Source organism: Protopterus annectens, chromosome 1.part1 (genome assembly GCF_019279795.1).
Source record: "Protopterus annectens isolate FY-2018-M chromosome 1.part1, PAN1.0, whole genome shotgun sequence".
Taxonomy (NCBI): Eukaryota; Metazoa; Chordata; order Ceratodontiformes; family Protopteridae; genus Protopterus; species Protopterus annectens.
In genome coordinates this window covers 1,355,049,965-1,355,068,137 of record NC_056726.1, presented here as the reverse complement: position 1 = coordinate 1,355,068,137, position 18,173 = coordinate 1,355,049,965, and the positions used below count along the sequence as shown (strand labels likewise).

General features: G+C 40.7%; 1 protein-coding gene across 8 annotated transcripts in view; it reads right to left on the bottom strand.

The window, feature by feature from the left end:
• Nucleotides 1-18,173, bottom strand: part of ME2 (malic enzyme 2) — a 1,978,505-nt gene that overhangs the window by 1,436,443 nt on the left and 523,889 nt on the right. The gene's annotated exons all lie outside the window — the stretch shown is intronic.

Sequence of the window (18,173 nt, the reverse complement as noted above, 5' to 3'; positions counted from 1 at the left end):
TACTTGTTTTACAACAGAACTTAGTCCATCTGGCCCACTCTCCACCACTTATTACAGAATACACCTGGCATAATAGAAGGTAACTTTGCTACCATTTCTCCAGCCAGCCTGACTGATATGGGCACCCTAAGGCAATGTAGCAATTGCCTCATGTATACACACAACCTACTACTCATAAAACATGCAAATACTATACGTGAAAGATGCATCTATACTATAAATCTGGAATTAATGCTTTGTCTCACGTAACAAAAAAACAAATACCAAGCAGGTTGTCAACACCCACACATCACCTCCAACACATACCAAGCACACAACACACAGACATGTGTACATGGAGGTACTCAGTAGAAATCTACCGAAAGAGCAAAGACCTCCCAAGCACAAACCTTATGCACACAATACGGTCCCAACAGCACCCACTACACATAATACAAGCATCAGTGTCTTAACCCAATAATCCTCATAACATATCTAAAGCAAATTTCTTGGTCATTAGCAACTCCATATTAAGACACACAGATGTCCCCCTCACTAGGTTGGGCAAGGAGAAGGTCACAAGTCAGTCACCTGTCTGGTGCCAGGATCCACCAAATCACACATGCACTCAAGTCTCTCAACAACAGGTACTGTTATGTCTCTCATTTTCCATGTTGGAGAGAATAACTCGAGTACTTCACTGGACTACATGAAGAGAAACATTAGATTGCGTGTCCCAGGCAGGTATTAGCCATAAGCAGCATTCTTCCCTCACACTGAATGATACCTCAGTACAACAAAAAAAATTGACTTCAATAATTGGCTTAGCTTCTGATGTCAATCCAGGGGGATCCAGTATCGGACAGCCTGGGATGATATGACTGACAGACAACGCTGCTTTGCCAGAGATGGTCTTCACGTGTCGCCTCTAGACTTTAGGTTGCTGGCAAAGGTACTTGCCTACCTCATACTGCCTTTTTTAGGCAGTGTCATAAGAACAAAATTCCCAATGCAATAATATCCTCCATAAAAAACTCAGGGTTATGCTGCTTAATGCTAGGAGCCTAAATCAGAAACTGGACTCACTTGAAGCACTTCTCACCCTGGAAGATACTGATGTCTGCACAACCACAAAGACCTGATTTAAGGCCTCAAACAGTACCCCGGCCATGCATGGTTACAATGCCTTCCACACATTCAGACCATACAACAAACAAGAAAAAAACAAGGGAGGAGGAGGATCCATCCCTCATTAAAGACATATACACTTCTAGACTGGTTAAACAGTACGACTGCCTAGAGTTACTCCAAGTCCAACTAACTGTAAGAAAGATCTCCCTCCACATCATTGTTACCTATAGGTCCCCCCCACCACCATGTACCATGAAAAAACACAGCCTACCTGGACCTACATGAGTCACTCTCAGTACAGTCAAATACCCTGGTCATGGGTGACTAACTATCCTTCCATCAACTGGGTAACTAACATGAGCACAAACGCACTCATTCAAAGGTTCCTGGACTTTAACACAAATGCTAGGAAGCAGATAGTCAACACCCCCACAAGGGGCTCTAACATTCTTGACAGAGCACTTACCAACACGGGGGATCGCTGCACCACCCCATGAGTGGGGTCCTCCCTGGTAAAGTCCGATCATTCAGTCTTGTTTGAAATAACGATTGTACCTGACCCACCTTCAGGAGCAGAAAGGTTAAAATAATTTCTCCAAAGCAGACTACAGCCTACTGAGTGATGGCATCAATACTTTCAGATCCCCTGCCAATACCGACAGAAATGACCCCTAAACTGAGGTGTACAAAAATGTCCCGTATAAACATCTATATAAATGTACAGACTCAGCTGTACTGGAACAGATCAAATCAAAATCCTCACAAAAAATATGCTGGATGCCCACCAGGGTGGCTTAAATAGGTTATACGATAACACAAAGAAACTGCTGTCAACAAACAAGAGGGAACTTTCCCAGAAAAGAAAGAACACCCTCCAAAGCATAAACAAGTAAAGTCCTCTAAATCTAATTACATAACTAAATTAGCATCCCTTGCTAAACTGAATCACAAAGCATTCTTTAGCTACATACGAAATTTAAAAGGGAAGGCCCAGCTTTCTGCTGAACTAGCTGTGGATGGTACCACTCACACTGAACTGGAGGACATTGTCAACCTGCTAGATGACAGGTGTGGCGAAAACCTCATCCCCCTATCTCCACCAATCATACCCCACAATTACCAGTCACCAATCCTCTGCCTATCTCCAGAGAGCAGGTCATAGCTGCACTCTAGAAGGCCAAAATCACAGCCTGTATGGGACCAAACAACATCCCATGCTGCCTATTAAATGGTCTAAAACAGGAGTAGGGAAAAAGTACAGTTGTGTACACTTACCATAAATGTAGATGTTAGAGTGTATTCACTGTTGCAGTCATCACACTTTGGTGGATGCCCAAAGCTGAAAAAGGGTGGAGGCAGTCAAGAAGAGTTACGGCTGGCTAGTATACCTTGCAAGACTGCTGTAGCAAATCCTGCCCTGGATTTGTAAAAGATAGGCAGGTGGTAATGCTTGGTGAAGGATTTGTAAAAGATAGGCAGTTGGTAATGCTTTGTGAAGGTGTGTACAGAACTCCAGGTAGCAGCCTCCAGGACGTCCCTGGTAGGGACTCCCCTGAGAAATGCTGCAGAGGTAGATGTTGCCCTAGTGGAATGTGTTCTGACCCCCTGAGGGGTTGGTTTCCCATGGTGCTTGTAGCAGAAATGGATACAGTGTGCTATCCATTTGAAAATAGCTTGTTTTGAAATGGCCTTGCCCTCTGCCCCTGTTGCAAAGCTGACTAGTAGCTGGTCAGATTTTCTGAAGGGCTTAGTCCTATCAACGTAAAATTGGAGATGTCTGTGCACATCCAAGGAGTGCAGGATCCTTTCCCCTTTATTATGAGGATTAGGGAAGAAGGCTGGCAAATGGAAGGATTGATTGAGAGCCATACTGGACACCACTTTAGGCATAAAGGAAGGGTTAGTCTTGAGGGAAACCTTGTCAGCATGGAAAATAATGAAGGGTTCCACAGCCATCAGTGCTTGTAGCTCAGACACTCTTCTAGCTGAAGTGATGGCTAGAAGCAAGGCTGTCTTCCAAGAGAGGAATTTTAACTCTGCTTATGCAGCAGGTTCAAAGAGGGGAAGCGTGAGCTTTTCCAGTACAAAGTTAAGGTCCCAAGCAGGGGGTGGGTGCTCTCCTTGGAGGCCTTAACTTGTTTGCCCCTCTCAGGAACTGTTTGATAAGAGGGTGAAAGAAGAGAGGTGGCTCAGTGTTGTAATGATCAGAAATGGCTGAGGCATGTATCTTAATGGAGAAGGACAGGCCTTTGTGGAGTAGATCTGCTAAATAATTCAGGATAAGAGGCAGACAGGGTAGGTGTCGTGTCCTCTCCTTTAGACTGAATCCATGAGCAGAACCTTTTCCACTTATCAGCATGGGATTTTCCTTGTACTGGGTCTTCTAGCTTCAAGAATGACGTCCAGCACCTGTTTGCTTAAGGTCGCTGGGGGAGAAAACAATGAATAAGCCAGGCTGCAAGATTTAGGGTTTGCAGATGTGGATGCAGAATCTGTCCATCCTGCTGAGAGGGGTGGGTTGGATTCTGGTGTAGGTGGCACCGATGTCAGGCTGCACAGGAGTGGGAACCAGTCCTGGCGTGGCCAGTCTGGGGCGATCAGAATTGTCCTTGGTCTGTCCTGTTTTATCTTCAGTAATACTCTTGAAAGGAGGGGCAGAGGGGGAAAGGCATAGATTGAGAGATTTACCCACTGAAAAGATAGGGAATCCACTTTCCAGGCCCTGCTGTGAGGATTCCTGGTGCAGAATTTGCTGAGCTGGTGGTTGTAGGGGGAGGCAAAGAGATCCACCTCTGGGGTCCCCCATTTCTGGAGCAGAAGGTTGAAGGTGCTGTGCTCCAATTGCCACTCATGTGGGTCTAGGAGATTTCTGATTAAGTCGTCTGCCAGTAAGTTTTGTTTGCCTGGCAGGAATTGAGCTAGCAGATGGACGTGAATGTCCAAGGCCGTGTTCCACAGGGCCATGGCTAGCCAGCAGAGTGGGTAGGAATGGCTTTTCCCCCTGCTTGTTGATGTGCCACAAAGTACAGTTGTGTACATTTGCCATAAATGTAGATGTTTGAGTGTATTCACGGTGGCAGTCATCACACTTGGGTTATCTGCCTGCAGATAGCCTTCAGTTGGCCCGAATACCAGAGTCTTGGGATTTCTGCATCGGATGCTGTCGCCTCTTCCATGACGTCAGGTCATCAGGGGTATAAAACAGGCAGCCGATGCCATTACATCAGTTTTTCTTGCCGCAAATGTCAGGAGCCCACCAAATAGGAAGCTAGTATATGGTGTGGACCACCACCAGTAAAAAGTAAATACCACTGCCATTAAAAATGGCCACAGAGAGGATAAGCAGAAGGATAGAGAAAACCAGGGGGCTGGAGGGAGGGAAACCAGGACTGCAACAGTGCATACACTTGAATATCTACATTTATGTAAGTGTACACAACTGTACTATGTTCTTCGTGTTTCACTGTTGCAGTCATCACACTTGGGTTGATTCCCAAAGCTGAGGAAGGGTTGAGGCAGTCAAGAAGTGTTAGGGCTGGCTGGCAGGCCTTGTAAGACTGCTGTAGCAAATCCAGCTCTGGATTTAGAAAAAATAGGTAAGTGGTAATGCTTGGTGAAGGTGTGTACAGAACTCCAGGTTGCAGCTTCCAGAATGCCCATGGCAGGGACTCACCTGAGAAATGCTGTAGAGGTGAGTAGCCCTAGTGGAATGTGTTCTGATCCCCTGTGGAGTGGTGCTTGTAGCTGAAATGGATGCAATGTGCTATCCATTTGGAAATGGTTTGCTTTGAAATGGCTTTGCCCTCTACCACTGTAGTAAAGCTGACTAGCAGCTGGTCAAATTTTCTGAAAGGTTTAGTACTGTCAAGGTAGAACCTGAGCTGTTTGTGCACGTCCAAGGAGTAAAGGATCTTTTTCCCCTTTATTCTGAGGATTAAGTAAGAAGGTTGGGTAAATGGATGGATTGGTTTATAGCCACACTGAACATTAGGCATAAAGGAAGGGTTAGTCCTGATGGAAACCCTGTTAGCATGGAAAATAATGAAGGGTTCCACAGCCATTAGTGCCTGTAACTCAAGACACTCTTCTTGCTGAAGTTATGGCTAAAAGCAAGGCTGTTTTCCAAGAGCAGAATTTTAACTCTGCTGAAGCAGCAGGTTCAAAGGGGGGGGGGGGGAGCATGAGCTTTTCCAGTACAAAGTTAAGGTCCCAGGCAGGGGAGGGTGCTCTTCTAGGGGGCCTTATGTTGTTAGACCTTCTCAGGAACTGTTTGATAAGAGGGTGAGAAAATAGAGGTGTCTCAGTGTTATAATGAGCTGACATGGCAGATGCATGAATCTTAATGGAGAAGGATAGGCCTCTGTGGAGTAGCCCTGCTAGTTAATCCAGGATTTGAGGTAAGGAGGGAACTGTGTGTCCTTTCCTTAAGACTGATTCCAAGAACAATATCTTTTCAGCATATCATTTCCTAGTACTAGGCCTTGTGGCCTCAAGAATGACGTCCAACACCTGTTTGCTGAGGGCTGCTGGTGGTTTATTCAGAGGATAAGCCAGGCTGTGAGGTTTAGGGTTTGCAACTGTGGCTGCAAAATCTGTCCCTCCTGCTGAGACAGCAGGGAAGGTGTCTGGTGAAGGTGGCACTGTTGTCAGACTGCGTAAGAGTGGGTACCAGTGCTGACGTGGCCAGCCTGGGGCAATAAGAACTGCCCTTGGCCTGTCCTGTTTGATCTTAAGTAGTATTTTTGAGAGGGGCAGAGAGTTAAGGGCGTAAATTGAGAGGTTTCCCATTTGAAGGATAGGGCATCCACCTTCCAGGCCCTGCTGTGAGGGTTCCTGTTGCAGACTTTGCTCAACTGGTGGTTCTGGGTGTCACCCACTGCTGGATTAGAAGGGTGAAGATGTTGGGCTCTAATTTCCACTCGTGTAGGTCTAGGAGATTTCTGCTCAAGTCTGCCAGTGAATTTTGTTTTCCTGTCAGAAATTGAACTTGAAAATGCACTTGGTTGCTCAAGGCTGTGTTCCACAGGGTCATGGCTAACCTACAGAGCGAGTAAGAATGGGTTCTCCCCTGCTTATTTATGTACCACATAACTGTGGTGTTGTCTGTTTTTATCAGCAGCTGTCCTGTTAGGATTAGGTATTTGAAGGCCGTCAGAGCATTCTGTACAGCTAGCATCTATTTTTGGTATGCAGGAGAATTTGTCCTGGGCTCCACTTGCCCTGAATGCATTTGCCTGCCATGTGAGCCCCCCATGCATAGTCTGATGCGTCTGTTGTCAGGGTTTGGGCGGCGAAGGGTTGAGTGAAAGGCAGTCCCTTGTTGTGGTTGCATACTTTTGCCCACCAAAGGAACTCCGCCCTTAGACAAGGTATGATAGGAATGACTGTTTCCAGGTCCTGAGAATGTTGGCACCAAAGACTTTTTAAGTACCACTGACGTTTCCTCATATGCAGTCTTGCATATGGAATTAGCAGAATGCATGAGCCCATGAACCCTAGGGCTTGAAGTATTTTCCTTGCAGACAACTGGGTTTTGGTGGCCATTTGTTTGAAGTAGTCGGTCAAACAGACCTGTTTTTCTGGAGTGAGGAATGCCATCTGGGAAGTTGTGTTCAAGCTTGCTCCCAGGAATACAATTTTTTGACTGGGCACCAGTTGTGATTTCTTTTCATTGATGGTGTACCCCAATGAAGCTAGGAGTCTTTTTACAAATGCCAGGTGATGAAGTATCAATTCCCGACTGTCGATCTGAATTAAGCAATCGTCCAAGTATGAGAAAATTTGGATATTTCTCTGCCTGCAGTATGCAATGGCTGGAACCAGGTACTTTGAGAATACTCTGGGTGCAGTAGATAAGCCAAAGGGAAGTGCAGAGAACTGATAACGCATAGACCCTGCCTTGAAACGTAGATACTTTTTGCATGATTCCCTTATGGGGATATGTAGATAGGCTTCTTTTAAGTCTAGGATGACTAACCAGGCATCCTTGACTAGCATAGGAAGAAGCTGTTGCAGGGTAAGCATTTTGAATTTTGGTACCAACAGGAAGGTGTTGAAAATGGAAAGTTCCAGGATTGGGTGCCAAGAGCCCTCTTTCCTGGGTACCAGGAAGAGTCTGGAGTAGGATCCTTGACCCTCTCTGTTCTACTGGAACCAGCTGAATAGCTCTGATATTGAACAGGGAAAGTACTTGGTTTTGAGCCTCTGCCCACTGGTTTGGAGGAAGGTCTGGAAACCTGCTTGGGGTTGGCAGTGAATGGAAATAAAATGTGTACCCCTGGGATACAATGTTGAGGACCCACCAAGTCCTGAGTGATGGACATCCAGTTTTTTGCATGAAGGGCAAGTTTTCCTTCTAAGGGCACAAGCAATTGGCAGGGCTAGGGAGTGGAGTAAATAAGTCATTGTGAGCTTTTTCTGCATGGAGGTGGCTTACCACTCCCTGCATTAGGAGTGGGGGCACTCCATTGCTTAGATCTCTGCATACCCTGAGACTGAAGTCTGGGTGGTCTGTTTCCCATGGGTCTGGTTTTAGGAGGTCTGGAGGGCGCTGGAAAAGAACCAGTGTTTGGACAGGCAATGCCTACTGAATCTAGGAGGTTGCACTTGCAAGAAATGTTTAACAGTCTGCGTAGACTTCGCCTTTTCTTCCATCTTTAAGAACCTCTTCTGCTTTGGTGCCAAACAAACGGTCCTTATTCAAAGGAGCATCTAGTAACTTTGATTTGACATGGTCTGGCAATGTCTGCTCCTTCAGCCAAGCATGTCTTCTCAGTACAGAGCCAGTGACAGCTGTTGGGCAAGATACTTCTAGGGCGTCAAAGTCACACTGCAAAGTATGCTTGCTGACTTGGCTTGCAAAGTGCATAAGCTCCTGCAATTCTTCATTTTCTGCACAGTCTGAAAAGGTTACCACTTTTGTTTAATAAGTTCCATAATATGTTGCTGGTACTTCAGCATGTTAAACTGACAATTCAGTACCTTAATAGCAAGAGTTGCAGAGGTACAGAACTTCTTACCCCATCTGTCCAAAGCTCTGGAATCCTTGTCCGAAGGGTGGGATTCTTGGCTGTAGTAGCCTCGATACCTTTAGGCCCCTGGGAAATGATCTCTGGGTCAGCAGCAGGATTCTTGAAAAGAAATTTGTGAGCGTCAGGTACTCCTGCAGTACCTGTTTGATTTCTTAAGGGCAGGAGGTATAGTGTCAGGAGTAAGACTGGATTCCATAAAAACATCATCCACAAAATCCAGGACAGGGGGTATTGCTAAGAGCCTGTGTTGAGGCAGCAAAAATCCAGGACAGGGGGTATTGCTAAGAGCCTGTGTTGAGGCAGCTCTAGAAATTCTCTGAGTCTTTTTTGGACTGAAGATAGTCTTGGCATTCCCAGTGGAAATGCTCTTGTAAGGTATGCAAGGTTTCACCAAATGAAAAATCCTCTGGAGGGGAGGCAGAGGGAATGAATTCCTCTGCATCTGAATCCTCGTAAGCAGATAAGGGCATGTCTTCACAATCAGAAATTTCAGAGTCATCCGACTCCTGGTCTGTAGAAGCTGAAGGGGACTGGACTCTCTTAGCAGGGGAAGGCTGACTTCCCCTAATCAGCGCAATAAGGTCTTCAGCCATTCTAAGCATTTGTTTTTGTGGCCTGGGAACAGGTGCATGCGCTTTGGCTGGTTTTCTAGGCATAATGCATACCCTGGGCCTAAGAAACTCAGTAGTTTTGGTTAAAAAAGAAGTCTGAGTCAAACATCGGTTAAGTGAATAACTGCCTCGGAAGCCAGTGCCTGCTCAGCGGCTCCGGACCCATCCAAGGTAGAGACATCCGCAGGTTCCATAGTCGAAGAGTCCCGTGGCATACCAGACTCCGAATGGGTCTCAGCAGAGGCCTGCAACTCCACTGAAGTGGGCATCAGGGTCTGTGAAAATGCCTCACTGAGTACCGGTGGACTGGCGACTAGCTTAACGGAAGCATCATCGGCAGTTTTGGACCTATGCGGTCTGTCTATCTTTACGGTTTTTTTTTTCAGAATATCGGTAGTCGGATTGCTTACCAAAGCCATTTCAGAATACAGAGATCGAGAGCGAAAGAATTTAGCAACAAAGCGAGCCCAGCGACAAATGGTTCGGGCATAAAATAAGGCACAAAACCTACAGCTAGGGACGTCATGGTCTGAGCCTAAACAGGTGACGCAGTAAAAATGAAAATCTCTGAGAGGTATTTGCTTTCCACAGGTAAGACGACTGTTAACTTTTTCTGACATCGGATAGAGCAAGAGAAAAGGATCCCCAACGGGGTACTTAGCTTTTGAAGACTTCAGGATTATTAAATTCATAAATGAAAATTCAGGTAGCGGCCGACCAGCACTTGCGAAATGCTTCTGCTTCAGGCTCCTCGGCAAGAAAAACTGATGTAATGGTGTCGGCTGCCTGTTTTTATATCTTCGACGGCCTGACGTCAGTCCTGGAGCGACAGCATCCAATGCAGAAATACTAAGTCTCTGGTATTCGGGCCGACTGAGGGCTACCTGTAGGCAGATAACCCAAGTGTGATGACTGTAACAGTGAAACACGAAGAACATCTGAGTACGCGCTTCTAGCTCAGTCTAAACAATGGCTTTTTCCCAGATGAGTGGAAAATAGCAACCGTAATCTACATGTACAAAGGTGGTCCCCTCCACTGGCCCTGGTAACTATAGACCCATAAGTCAAGCCAGACTTATCTGCAAAGCCATGGACAGAATCATCTTGAATCTTAACAAGGATACAGTTGACCTTCAAACTCTTGACCCGACCAAGTTTGGCTTCGTTAAAGGCAGATCTTTACTGCTAAACCTGGTGGACTTAAAGAATGTCACCTAGGCCCTGGAGGAAGGCAAAGCAGTTCACACTGCCTGTCTCGACCTAGCCAAGGCCTTTGACACAATCCCTCACTCAGGCATCATACAGAAACTCACCCAGCTGGGGATTAACCCTTATGTCATTAGATGGGTTGGCAACTGGCTCACAAACAGAACAGTCAAAATCGGGAATGCCAACTATACTAGCAGACCTGTTACCAGTGGTGTTCTACAGGTATCTGTGCTAGGCCCCAGTCTACTTTTTGGTAACAATTTTTTCAGAAGTCCAGGTGAAAATATATAGCCTATGGCTTACCAAGTTTGCCGATGACTACAAACTGGGTGCAATCATCGAATCCCCCAAAGATGTCAACATACTACAAAATGGACTTACAAACAAAATGTTGTCAAAGCCATGGACTTCAACTAAATGCAAAAAAATGCATCATCACCCCCCTCTGCAAAATAAAGACTCCTGCTAATTACAGCATTAATACTATCCCTCGAAGTTCAAACCCAGTGGTGAGAGATTTAGAACACAATTTGATAGCAGCCTTAATTTTGATCATCAGGTGTCCACAGTAGCAAAAAGGCCTTCTAAGTTGCACACCTCATAAGCAACGGTATAGCATCCACAGCTAAGGAGGTGGTAACTCATCTGTACTCTGTTCTCATCAGACCAGTAAGACAGTACAATGCTCCCTTTCATATCTACCTCACCAGACATCTGCAGCAATTACAGAGACCTCAGGGATTTCTCACCAAGAAATTTCAGGGCCTACAACACATGACCTACACAAAGGACAGACTGAAGGCCTATCACTTTACTCGGCATCGTACAGACTGCTTAGAGGTGACGTGTCTGGCGTACAGAGCAGTCCCAGACCTTGCCTTGATGAAGATGCTGCACATCCACAAATCTAATGGGACAAGATTCACTCACTCTAGGGATCTTAACCTAGCCTGCGATACTACCAGGGCATGCTGGAGATAGATATGTTTCCCAGAGTTTGCTACTCCTCTGGACGAAACTCCCAATTCCTGTAAAACAGAGTTCCTCAATGACCCTAGTAAGCATAACCTGGACAACTGGATGGAAAAACGTAAACCTACACCGGGGGCTTCACCTATGACCCTCTTATGCAGGGGCAGCCGGTGCTAATCTTAGACTCACAAGCAAACATAGTATATCTTGGTGCATAAAGGAACAAGGGTATTACATGGTTAGGCTTTTAGAGGCCTTCGGGCTAATAACCTAGGAACCTCCTAGGACATCCAGTCATCCTTCCTCAGATGATGTACAATGGACTGTGACATGACCACCTGGAAATGTCTCTGTTTCACAAACTGATTGAGGTGGCTTAGGGCCAAGATAGGCCTCAAGTCCCCCATTTTCTTTGGAACTAAAACAAACCTTGAATAGACTCCAGATTATGACTGGTCAGGGGGTCCTGTTCAATGACTCTTTTTCTAGCAACTTTTCTTAACTCTGCTGTTCCTAATTCCATCTGACTGGGTGGAACATTGGGAATTTTCCCCATTATCTGCGTAATGGAAAGAAAGGATACAGTGTAGCCTCTGGTGATTATCCTCTGCACCCATGAATCTTGAGTGATGGCCTGCCAGTCTTGGTGCAGGGAAAATCATCTCCCGACTACCTCCAGAGGGCAGAAGTCATGCAAACATTTAGGAGAGCTGGTAGGGTTTCTCAATGAAAGGACCACAAACCCCTAATTTTTCTGTCTGTCTCTGGAGTTACATCCATTAAAGTTAGCAACCAAACAAGGCGGTGGCCAACAATTAACTCCAAAACCGAAACAACAAAACTGGAGAGCGGAGAGCAGTATATCCTTCACAAAGTTCAAAAAGTTTATTAAAAAGCACGCTACACACCAATCATTAACGCTCTTTACACACGCGTTTTCGACTGTGTACAATCAGACTTCATCAGATGACCATTGAAACTATTACAACCCTTTTATATCTTGACCAATGAATCCATTAATCAATGAACATCAATTAACTTCATTAATAGAACGAATTCTATTATTAAATTTATATGGATATACAACTGTAGAACTATATATTCATTTCCATCCAAAAATAAATTCATAATTTAATCAATTAAAAAATATGTTATGAAAATGCATTACTTAAAGGACTTTATTCCACAAAGAAATAAAGAATATATTAGAAAATGAATTACATATAAAATAGTGAAACTGTTATACATAACTGCCCTCTAGTGGAAATTTAGATGATTACATAATTTACTTAAATAAAACTTTTTAAATGACATTATGAGTACAAATAAATTCAATTTCGAATAAGTATATTCATAATTTAATCAGTTAAAAAATATTAAATTCTTTAAAATACTTTTCTTAAAAAATAACTTTATTCCATAAATAAGTAATGTATTAAAAAAATAAGTTGTATATAAAATGATGAAAATGTTGTACATAGTTGCCCTTTAGTGCAGATTTGGATAATTACAACTTATTTTTTATAATTTAGCTGCCCTTAATTTTAAAATAGGTGTGATACTTGTATATTCATTCAAACCAGGTGGATTATATGCTTCTAGTGTCCTACCACCAGAGCTCCCTATATTCAATTTTCTCTTCCCAAGGGCCTCCCCTAAAGTCTTTCTGTGTATGTTCTATCACCATAAATCTAAAATTAGCTCCTATACATACTTTAGTGTGCTTAAATAAGGAATTTGTAGCCTTACAATTCTTTATATCATTAAGGTGCTCATATATCCTTCTTTTTAGTTTTCTTTCAGGTTTTTCCTATATAAAAAGATTTACAGATCATACAGGTGGCCATATATACACTAGACCCATGGAGTCACAACTATAATATTTTTTGTTATTAATAATCCACCTGTCTCTACCTATTATGTAAAACCTGAGTTCATAATAGAAGGGCACTGTGTGCATCGGCCACACTTGTACGTACCCACCTTTTTCGTACTTGGTGTGTCCTTTATATTCCTACTTTCTAAAATATTTCTAGTGCTTTGGGAATTTCTTATAAACTACTTTTGTTGAAATTCCCTCTAATTTGTCTATATCTGTAATATTGATGAACCTATCCCATTCCTTTAAAAATATTTTTCTTATGTTGTTATTAAGAGCATTATATTCTAAAGTCAACACTAACTGGAAATCCTCTTTATTTACCTCTTCTACATTAATTTGCTTTGTTTTAAAATTAGTTAACCTTACAATCGGGGTATACCTATCTCTTCTTCCCCTTTCTACTTCTTGCCTTATTTCTTTCACAAGTTCAACTGGGTATCCCCTTTCCAGAAACATTCTCTCCAGTAGTTCGCATTCATTAAAAAAATCTTGAGCACTTGTCATGCGACTTCCCCTCACAAATTGCCCTTTTATAATGTTCTTTTTACAGTGCAAGGGATGCGCACTGTCATAATGTAAAAATGTGTTACAATAGGTAGGTTTTCTATAAACTTTAGATTCTAGAACTTCTCCCTTTTTATAAATCTCCAGATCCAAATATTGTAAATTTTTATCAGACACTGTATAAGTAAATTTCAAGAAGTCAGTAGCTTCATTCAAGTAGATCATAAATTATTTAAACTTCTCTTGCCCTCCAGTCCAAAATACCACTATATCATCCAAGAATCTGCGGTACAGGACCCAGTTAGAGCCGAATTGTGAATTTAATATAAATTTTTCCTCCCATTTAGCTAATACCAGATTAGCATAAGTTGGGGCGCAAGCCGCTCCCATAGCTACTACCCCCTGTATTTGTCTAAAAAATTCCCCATTAAAATATAAAAAGTTGTTTTTTAGTACCATTTCCATTAACCAAACACTAACTTGTTTTTCATTATTTCATAAAATTTCACTTTCATATAATATCTCTTCAAACATATTGGTACCTTGAGTGTAAGGAATGGAAGAGAATAAATCAACTACATCTATAGTAATGAACAATACATTTTCATGATAATTCACTCCAGAAATAACTTTAAGTAGATCCCAAGAATCTTTTAATATATGCCTTCTTTCTACCCATAGTTTTTTAACCTTAATATCAACATATTTAGCTAATGGGTGGGTTTTAGAACTGTCCGCTGATACTATGGGTCTTAAAGGAGGGTCTAATTCATCTTTATGGGTTTTTGGGATTCCAAATAATCGAGGGCACTTTAGGTTTTTCCACTTGTAAAAATGAAAAAATATCATGATTTATTAGTCCCTCATATAACATATCCTTCAAATTTAAATCTATTTTATGACAAGCAATATTAATTTCGTTTTTAGAAACCTGATTGTATTTGGAACTATCCCAAAGAATGTTATACATTCTACTATCATATTCTATTTTATCCATAATAACTAACCCTCCCCCCTTTTATCTGGTTTCATGATTCTTAGGTTAGGGCCATTTTTCATTTCATATAACAACTGCCTTTCTTTTTTACCTAGGTTAGCTTGATATTTAATTCTTTCTTCTTCCTTCCTAATCTCTTTTTCCATTATTTTTTCTAAATTCTTTAGTTGGGGGTGTATGGGTGGATTAAAAATAGTTCTACGTTTTAATTCGGGGTTAGGTTCATTTCGAGTGTTAGGAAACAGAATTTTTAAATTCATTTTCCTTAAAAATATCCTAATGTCCAACAGGGACTTAGCTAAATCTCCCTTAACATATGGAATAAATTTTAATCCTTTAGATAAAAGCCTAAAATGCTCTTTTTCTAAAACTACATAACTAAAATTGTATATAATAAAATTGTCAAAAGACCACTTGTTACCTATATTAATGATACCTTGTGATTTAGGGTGGTTGGATACTTCTAGTATCTCCCCCTCCCTCTTCTCCCCCCCCCCCAAAGGAAAATTTGTCTGCCTATTCCCTTGTTTATTCATCAGTCTTTCAGACCTTCTCAAGGGTGGGAATTCATTCTCATATTCCTCATCTATGGGGTTAATTTCTCCCCCATTCTCAGATACTCCCTTTCTATTGTCTTCCTTGTAATATACATCTCGGGGGTAACGCTTATGTAATGGATTAGGATAACTCAAATTGTGGTTATACTCATAAATGTCTCTATCCATTTTCTTTATTTTCCTTTGTATTAAAGTCTCACTATCTTTGTCTATATCTTTTCTTATATTAAAATATTTGTCTCTTTCTTCTTCTATCGAGAAAATTAAATCATTCTTGATACATTGGTTAAGTTCTTCAATATCTTTATGTATTTCATCCTGTATATGTGTGTTCTCCCTTATAATCAGTTTTAAAACATCCAAACCACACTTGTTAAAAACTTCAATTAATTCCTTATGAAATACAGAATCTAAAACAACATTATTTGGAAACTTAAAAACTCGCAACCCTTTGGGTACAATTTCCCTTGAAATACATTCCTTTAAATAGGTATTCTCTATGTCTAAAATTCTGTATTTCTTCATAAGTTTTGCAAGGGAGTTTAAATTCTCCCTATATGTGTTATTATTGGCCTGTACATTTTCGTCCTTATTAACACAGTTAAACACGTATTTATAGTGTAACCAGTCCCTAGTCTCTGGATGAGACTTAACAGTACCTTGTTCCTCAATTGTTTTATGAGGTTTATTTAGTCCTCCACCTGCACGACAGTGAGTAATGTTTTCGCTACTTTCAGCTAAAGCCTTCAATGCCGAAGGCATGTTGGCTGGATCAAAACTGTCGCTTGCAGGTTCCTTATGGATGCCGGCGTCTCCTCTCCCACCAATAAGCTCCATATGGGTATTTAAGTTCACAGAATACCTCTTCGGTAACCCTTCGGTTCTTGAGGAGGAAGGTAAAACATTATTTCCATGCATATCCACAAGCGACAAAGTAACCGGTGTGAGCAAATTTATAAGTTCGGTCAATTGACCAATCAGCTTACGAGTAAGTCCAAGGTTTTCCTGTAACGTTGTAGCAGGAACAGCCTACTTCTCCATTCTCCCTTCCACCGAAATAAAACTAGTAAGCAAACAAGGCAGTGGCCAACAATTAACTCCAAAACCTAAAAAACAAAACTGGAGAGCGGAGAGCAGTATATCCTTCACAAAGTTCAAAAAGTTTATTAAAAAGCACGACGCTACACACCAATCATTAACACTCTTTACACACGCGGTTTTGTCTATGTTCAATCAGACTTCATCAGATGACCATTGAAACTATTACAACCCTTTTATATCTTGACCAATGAATCCATTAATCAATGAACATCAATTAACTTCATTAACAGAACAAATTCTATTACTAAATTTATATGGAAATATAACTGTAGAACTAAATATTCATTTCTATCCAAAAATAAATTCATAATTTAATCAATTAAAAAATATGTTATGAAAATGCATTACTTAAAGAAGGACTTTATTCCACAAAGAAATAAAGATTATCATGAAAATGTATTGTTCATTACTATAGTTGATTTATTCTCTTCCATTCCTTACACTCAAGGTACCAATATGTTTGAAAAGATATTATATGAAAGTGAAATTTTATCAAATAATGAAAAACAAGTTGGTGTTTGGTTAATGGAAATGGTACTAAAAAACAACTTTTTATATTTTAATGGGGAATTTTTTAGACAAATACAGGGGGTAGCTATGGGAGCGGCTTGCGCCCCAACTTATGCTAATCTGGTATTAGCTAAATGGGAGGAAAAAATTATATTAAATTCACAATTCAGCTCTAACTGGGTCCTGTACCGCAGATTCCTGGATGATATAGTGGTATTTTGGACTGGAGGGCAAGAGAAGTTTAAAGAATTTATGATCTACTTGAATGAAACTACTGACTTCTTGAAATTTACTTATACAGTGTCTGATAAAAAATTTACAATATTTGGATCTGGAGATTTATAAAAAGGGATAAGTTCTAGAATCTAAAGTTTATAGAAAACCTATCTATTGTAACACATTTTTGCATTATGACAGTGCACATCCCTTGCACTGTAAGAAGAACATTATAAAAGGGCAATTTGTGAGAGTTAGTCGCATGACAAGTGCTCAATACGATTTTTTTAATGAATGCGAACTACTGGAGAGAATGTTTCTGGAAAGGGGATACCCAGTTGAACTTGTGAAAGAAATAAGGCAAGAAGTAAAAGGGGAAGAAGAGATAGGTATACCCAGATTGTAAGGTTAACTAATTTCGAAACAAAGCAAATTAATGTAGAAGAGGTAAATAAAGAGGATTTCCAGTTAGCGTTGACTTTAGAATATAATGCTCTTAATAACAACATAAGAAAAATATTTTTAAAGGAATGGGATAGGTTCATCAATATTACAGATATAGACAAATTAGAGGGAATTTCAACAAAAGTAGTTTATAAGAATTCCCAAAGCATTAGAAATATTTTAGAAGTAGGAATATAAAGGACACACCAAGTACGAAAAAGGTGGGTACGTACAAGTGTGGTCGATGCACACAGTGCCATTATATTATGAACTCAGATAGGTTTTACATAATAAGTAGAGACAGGTGGATTATTAATAACAAAAATTATTAGAATTGTGATTCCATGGGTCTAGTATATATGGCCACCTGTATGATCTGTAAATCTTTTTATATAGGAAAAACTGAAAGAAAACTAAAAGAAGGATATATGAGCACCTTAATGATATAAAGAATTGTAAGGATACAAATGCCTTATTTAAGCACACTAAAGTATGTATAGGAGCTAATTTTAGATTTATGGTGATAGAACATACACAGAAAGACTTTAGGAGAGGCCCTTGGGAAGAGAAAATTTAATATAGGGAGCTCTGGTGGCAGGTGACACTAGAAGCATATAATCCACCTGGTTTGAATGAATATAACAAGTATCACACCTATTTTAAAATTAAGGGCAGCTAAATTATAAAAAATAAGTTATAATTATCCAAATCTCCACTAAAGGGCAACTATGTACAACATTTTCATCAATTTATATAGAACTTATTTTTTTAATACATTATTTATTTATTTATGGAATAAAGTTATTTTTTAACAAAAATATTTTAAAGAATTTATAATAATATTTTTTAACTGATTAAATTATGAATATACTTATTCGAAATTGAATTTATTTGTACTCAATGTCATTTAAAACGTTTTATTTAAGTAAATTATGTAATCATCTAAATTTCCACTAGATGGCAGTTATGTATAACATTTTCACTATTTTATATGCAATTCATTTTCTAATATATTCTTTATTTCTTTGT